The sequence below is a fragment of the Mandrillus leucophaeus genome, unplaced genomic scaffold, assembly GCF_000951045.1.
Source record: "Mandrillus leucophaeus isolate KB7577 unplaced genomic scaffold, Mleu.le_1.0 Scaffold381, whole genome shotgun sequence".
Lineage (NCBI taxonomy): Eukaryota > Metazoa > Chordata > Mammalia > Primates > Cercopithecidae > Mandrillus > Mandrillus leucophaeus.
In genome coordinates, this window is record NW_012104043.1 from 519,559 (window position 1) to 526,852 (window position 7,294).

Sequence of the window (7,294 nt, forward strand, 5' to 3'; positions counted from 1 at the left end):
AGGAGTAGGTGAGGGACCATCCTAGGCATCACTCCCCACTACTTCCAGCCCTGGCACACTGCCAAGCACTTAGATGTGCCTATTAAGTAGCTTATAGAAAGAAAGAAAGAAAGAAAGAAAGAAAGAAAGAAAGAAAGAAAGAAAGAAAGAAAGAAAGAAAGAAAGAAAGAAAGAAAGAAGAGAGGGAGGGAGGGAGGGAGGAAGGGAAGGAAGGAAGGAAGGAAGGAAGGAAGGAAGGAAGGAAGGAAGGAAGGAAATTCTATTATGCCTTAATCTTGTGAGCATCTTCTTAATTCTACTCAAAAAACATTCTTCCTATAAAATGACAAATGTAAACCAAAAATAAAATTCTGAGTCCCCCTCCCCACCCCCCACCACCTGCCGCTACAGTCATCTGTATGACTTCCTCTTTAGCCAGGGCACTTTAAAATCTAACCTGAAAGACTAGTTCAGGCCATGATGCGAAGTGGGATCAGACATGCCTCATTACACCTCTCCAGTATTAACTTCAACACAGACCTTAAGTCTGAAAAGAAACATTTGGAGGGAGCGGGTAGAATCAAGGGAACAAAAAAGAAGAGAAACATTAACTATCTATTCTCTACCTGGCAGTTTCATCTGCATGATTAAACTTTGGTCTTCGTAACTTCTTGTCGCAAGACAGACATTTCTATCCATTGATAACTCTTCCACCCAATTACCAATTAGAAAAACTTTAAATCTACCTATAACCTGGAAGCCCCCCGCCTCGCTTCACATTGTCTTGCCTTTCTGGATTGGACCAGTGTATATCCTAAATGTATTTGAAGTCTCATGTCTCCCTAAAATGTACAAAACCAAGCTATGCCCTGACACCTTGGGCACATATTCTCAGGACCTCCTGAGGGCTGTGTCATAGGTCATGGTCACTCATATTTGGCTCAGAATTAATCTCTTCAAATATTTTACAGAGTTTGACTCTTTCCGTTGACACAACTTAGATTAAGCGATTAAGCACACTCAGATAATAACCTGGCAGACGGTGCTCCCAAAGGCTTGGAAGAAATACTTCCGTTTCTAAACGAGGTTGTCTTATAGACATGGGATAACTCGAGCACTCAGAGAAGCTGACTCCTTATTGTTTTTAAAGTCATGATTACCAGAGTTATTTCATCATAGCCTGTTAGGCATTGAACAAGGAAAGGCAACTACCAAGGACAAATACACATCTAGTTTTTGTAACATCCTTTCATGCTATTACTTAAATAGCTCTGGCATGGGCACTTATCTAACATGAGAGTTTTTACAAAGAAAAATCTGAACTTTAAAGAAAAAAAGAAAAACAAAATCGAACACACAAAAAAACCTCTTTTGGTTCACAAGCCATTGAGGATGAACTCTACTCTCCATCTCTAAGTTTATTAGTGAAGTTTTTTCCCATTCTGATGGGGAATTGTGAAGAGAGTGAGTAATGCAGAAACGGAAACTAAAGAGGTGGGCAGAGTGAGCCATGTCATTATTTTCTGGACCAGTGATATCAACAAACACATAGTTACAACTTCAATATTGTGACTGTCTGAGTTACATTTATTGAGTGTACCCAGAGTGAGTTGAACCGTTCTCAGCAGGAAACAGAAAAAAGATGGCACATTCGAATTAGGACAGTCCCAATACTTTGATGAAAAGGACTATATACAAACATGGGAAGGGTGCAGGAAAACCAAATGGAATAGCACAGCATCCCCCGCCTGCTATTACCTCTAGGCGTGAAGGGACAAGTTGAGAAAATAGTTAACAAAACCCAGAAAGAGAAACTCAAGAAAGTTTGTGGAGAGGGCTACCTTGAGGAGAGCTCTGATCTTTGATGGAAGGACATGGCCAGCTGTGAGTGACCCAGCCTGGAGGCAATTAAGCGAGTAAATACCCTCACTTCATTCCATCCTCTTTGCTGGGGGGCCCCACCAGCCAATCACTGATGTGGTTCATACAGGTCAGCCTCTTGGGTCAGAGAGCAAGATAGAGAAGGGAGGGGAGGAGTGAAAGAGACAAACTGGAAGACAACAAACAGAAAGAGGTAGAGAGCAAGTCAATGACTAAAATCAGTGGATAGAAGGTGCTAGAGTGCGGGTGGGGTGGTGGCATTGGTTTCACATAGGAAAGCCTGACAGGTTGGCTCCAGGAGTTACAGTTTTATGTGTCCATAATCAATATGGCAATACCAATGCTAAAACTAGTGGATGAGATCAAATTAAAGCTGTATGACTACCTCCTGGAAATTTTATAAAAATTAGACAGAAACAAGTTACTTCCAAGGTCCTTGCAGACTTGTGTACTTTCATCCTATACTTGCTGAAAGTCAAGTAAAAGTAATATCTTGGCAAAAGTACCAAAGAAAGACATGGGTTTTCCTGGTTTTTGGTAAAGTAGATTTTCAAAAACTCATTACCAAACTGAAAAATCTCTATACATAAAAATATTCATCACAGCAAACAGAAAAATGCTGGAAGAAACTTCACTTCTAATAGTAGGGAAATACTTAAGAAAATGATCATATGTTCATTCGAAGCATTATTTTGCAGGATTAAACAATTACAAATAAAAGGAATTGTGAAACAGTATGGAAAATGCATATGATATAATGTTAGGTGAAAAAAAAAGCAGGAATTGAAGTTTTATATATACTATGCCTACAATTAAAAAAATATATATGGGTGTTGGTCTGAATGCAGTTGGTGTTTACAACTACTTAATCATAACTGGTTTATGGATTTCTTTGTTCCATCTTCACTTCCACTGCTCCACTTGACTAGTCTTAAAAAAAATGAAGAAAAGAATGAATTTACTAGAAATTAAAATAGTTTATTAAGGTGGTAAAACAACAGAAGATTATTTCCTCTCTTAATTTTTCAAAATTTTAATAGTGTAAGATCATATTTTATTTAAATATTTTAACATGTTAGATACTTAAATATGTTTTATTTATTTTCGTTATTTAAATATACTATTTTTATTTGATTGATTTATTTATTTACATATAGAGACAGGGTCTCAATATGTTACCCAGGCTCGTCTTGAACTCCTGGATTCAAGAGATCTTCCCACCCTGGCCTCCCAAAATGCTGGGATTACAAGCATAAACCACAGAACCCAGCCTAAATATATTATTATTATTATTTTGAGATAGAGTCTTGCTCTGTCATCCAGGTTAGCATGCAGTGGCATGAACTCTATAGTGGCTTACTGTAGCCTTGATCTCCTGAGCTCAACTGATCCTCCTGCCTCAGCCTCCCAAGTAGCTGGGACCACAAGCACATGCCACCATGCTCGCCTAATTTTTTTTTTTTTTTTTCTGTAGAGACAGAGTCTCACCATGTTTCGCAGGCTGCTTTCAAACTCCTGGGCTCAAGTGATCTTCCCACCTTGGCCTCCCAAAGTGCTGGGACTATAGGCATGAGCCACTGCACTCAGCTTAAATATATTATTTTTAAATGCAATAAAGATTGTACCTTACGGAGGACTGATAATTTTTCATACCTTGATGTGGATGAAGATTGTCTGGGTATATACATATCAAATACACACACACACACACATACACACACACACACACACACACACACACACACACACAGGTTTTTGTTCATGGTTCCTGGCTCATAACTCCTATGGCTCTTGTTATAATGTTGGGGCACTTTAAACCTCAGAATAAGGCCTCATAAAAACTGACTGTGTTTGAAGTCAGACTCCACCACTTACTGTCTATATCATCTTGGTTAAGTCAGTTCACCTCTCTGTTTAATTTCCTGAACTGATCTCCTCATCTGTAAAATGGAATATGGTCCCACCTACTTCATGAGGTTTTTGTGAGGATCAACTGAATCCATTAACATAACAAAAACAATGGCTCACTATGTTTCTAAGAGCTATTTAGCCCTGCATGAGTTAGCTATTGTTTTTCTGGGCTGTCAGAGTTCAACAGATGCTGCTTTGAATGTGCTTTGAACAATTCTAGCTCAAAAGGAATCTTGCAGAATTTGAGATACGATTTTGATTGTTACATTATCCACTCAGACACCCAATCACTCCTTTACCCCTTAAACTTAATCAAGCTCTGTTGATTCATACCTCTAAATAACTCTCTCCTCTCCAGTGCCTCAATTTTTGCTTAGATCACTGCAAGAGCTACCAACATTTTTTTCCTTTCTTCAGCAACTTTCATCCTTGATGTGGAAGGAAATCAAGATATTTTACACCAAAATATATTTCTTTGATATATTTTGAGAGGACTGCCAGAGGGCCAGCAAACAGAACTGGCCCTGCAAAGCTGCCTTTCATGGGGGAAATTTACATCTGTAGAGAATCTACATTCATGCAGCCAGGATTCCCTTGTCAGTTCTAGGAAAGATTAACTAAGAGTCTGACACCTTTAAAGGTGAGAGAATTTGTCAAAGGTAAGAAGAATTTGTCATCTATTCTGTCTGCTACCCGAGAGGTTTCATCTATATAACAAGGACAGCTTTGCTAGGCAGGCCTCCTGTTCTGTCTCTCTCATAACCTGTCTTGCCACTAAAGCCTGGTTTACCACCATAGCCTATTTTTGGCTGTGCTCTGAATCCATATTCTTTCTGTAACCTCGAGTTGGGGGGATTATTTCATTCTGAAGGCCCCTGTGTCATGAAAAACTATGATCAAATAAATTTGTATGCCTTTTCTCCTATTAATCGTCCTCTTGTTAAATATTTTCAGCAAACCTTCAGAGGGTGAAGGGGACGCTTTCCCTTGCCTTCAACAATGTCCTTCAAAACGCCAGAGCCATATACATTACTCTCCAGCCTAAGTCCCACTGAGTTTGATCAATAACCATTATTTTGTTTTCAATTCAATGTCTTACCCTCAAGTCCTGCTATTTCCCACCCACCTACCTCACCTTTGCCAGTACCCCTCTTGTACTGGCGTGACTTCAGTCCAGGTCCTTCCATGTTTCCTTTTCTTTCTTGGAGTTGATCTTTTCATGATTCTTTAACAAATGAGTTGCTATTAAGCCTTCATGACACTGATAAAAAATCTTCTCTTCTACAAAGTCTTTCTCAGCAATCCCAGGCAAAGTTAGTCATTTCCTCCTTTGTTTCCATTTCACTTGGTATATACCATGTCTTTTCACATAACAGGTTGCGCTGGAATTATGTGTTTATGGGCCTCACTCAATGACAGGGACTGAGCACCTTCCTTTGTTTGCCGAGAGCCACCCCCACATGCCTAGCACATCAAAGATGTTTAATAACTATGTAGTGAGTGAATAATAAATAAATGGGTTAGTATAACATCTCAGATGATATCTACATTGTGTCAATGCAAACTGTCAAACTCTGTAAAATATTTGAAGAGATTTATTCTGAGCCAGTTATGAGTGACTAATGGCCCATGACACAGCCTCAAAAGATCCTGAAAACATGTGCTCAAGGTGGTTGGGCCACAGCTTTGTTTTATACATTTTAGGGAGATACGAGATATCAATTAATACATGTAAGATGTACATTGGTTCAGTTCAGAAAGGTGGAACAACTGGAAATGGGGGCTTCGACATCACAGGCAGATTTAAAGATTTTCTGATTAGCAATTGGTTGAGAACATTATTATCAATAGAAAGAAATGTCTGGATTATGATAAAGGTTGTGGAGACCAAGGTTTTATCATGCAGATAAAGCCTCCAGGTAGCAGGTTTCAGAGAGAATAGATTGTAAATATTTCTTATCAGACTTAAAAAGTCTCTTGTACCAGTAATTCCAAAAGGGAGGAGGGTATAATGAGGTATTTTGGCTCCCTTTTCTCATCATAGCCTGAACTCATTTTCCAGGTTAGCTTTGGAATGCCCCTGGCTGAGAGGAGGGGTCCATTCAGATGGTTGTGGTGCCTTAGAATTTTATTTTTGGTTTACAACCTATAGGAGAGTAAATATAGTAAAGGAGAGACAAACGGTATATAGGCTCCACCCCTAGAGCATGTGACTCTGGGCAAATTCCTCATGCTCTCTGTGCCTCCCTTTCCTCCTCGACAAAATCATGACAAGGATATCTTCATGTGTGTGTGAGCATTCAGTTAATCAATACATGTAATTCTATGTGTCAGTTACTGTTGTCGTTGATGTTCATGGGGAGAGTAATACTGTAAACCCCAGGAAAGACAGGGACTTTGCTTTGACTCACCATTTAATTTCTGACATTTGTTATAGCATTTCTTGTGGAATAGGCACTCAATAAAAATTCAAGTGGGCACAGTGGCTCATGACTGTAATCCCAGCTACTCAAGAGGCTGAGGCAGGAGGATTGCTTGAAGTCAGGAGTTTGAGACCAGACTGGGAATCATAGCAAGATAGTGTCTCTACAAAAAAATTCAAAAATTGGCCAGTGGTGGTAGTGTGTGCCTTGAGTTCCAGCTAATCAGTAGGCTGAATTGGGAGGATTGCTTGAGTTTAAGAGTTTGAAGCTGTAATGAGCTATGATTGCATCACAGCACTCTCCAGCTTGAGTGACAGAGTGAGACCCCCCCCAATCTCTCTTTCTCTCTTTTTGTTTTTGGAGACAGAGTCTCACTCTGTTGCCCAGGTTGGTGTGCAGTGGCACAGTCTTGGCTCACTGCAACCTCTACCTCATAGGTTCAAGTAATTCTCCTGCCTCCACCTCTTGAGGATTCATCTTATTAAGTAGCTAAAATTGGTGTCATTTGCTGGATATCATTTATCAAAAAGTGATTGGGCTGTGGGTATTTGACCTTTAAGTATGAAATGCATGTCTTCCTCTGAGCCAGAGTTACCAGTTTGTTGACTTTTCAGAGTTTGTTGACTTATCCAGAGTAACTGGGATTACAGGAACCTGCCACCAGGCCCAGGTAATTTTTGTATTTTTTTTAGTAGAGACATGGGGTTTCGCCACATTGGCTAAGCTGGTCTTGGACTCCTGACCTCAGGTAATCCACCTGCCTTGGCTTCCGAAAGTGCTGGGATTACAGGTGTGAGCCACCGTGCCCGGCCCCCTACTCTCTTAAAAACAAAAAAGAATTGTGAAATGAACATAAGTATAATAAAAAGAGAACACAAAAGAAGATAGTTAGAAACACACTCAGACACACAAAGGGCCAGTGGGAATACATTTGTCCATTTGACACAAAGTACAAAACTGTTGCTAAGTCACCTCAGGTGCTCACCACTGAGGGATGAATAAGGAGGACAGTTCTGGAGGCTGGGAAGTCCAAGATCAAAGTACTGGCAGATTTGATGCCTAGTGAGAACCTGCTTCCTAGTACCCAGTTTTCTTTCATG

The 7,294-nt window shown here is 39.9% G+C and overlaps 1 long non-coding RNA gene across 1 annotated transcript in view; it reads right to left on the bottom strand.

Moving 5' to 3' along the window:
• Window positions 1–1,543: 1,543 nt before the first annotated feature.
• The window catches only part of LOC105547223, a 57,427-nt gene continuing 51,676 nt past the window's right edge, over window positions 1,544–7,294 (bottom strand). Inside the window, exons 4-5 of the long non-coding RNA XR_001007193.1 lie at window positions 4,902–4,996; window positions 1,544–2,790 (exon numbers count right to left, since the gene is read on the bottom strand). This is a non-coding gene — a long non-coding RNA (uncharacterized LOC105547223). The remainder of the gene's footprint in view (window positions 2,791–4,901; window positions 4,997–7,294) is intronic.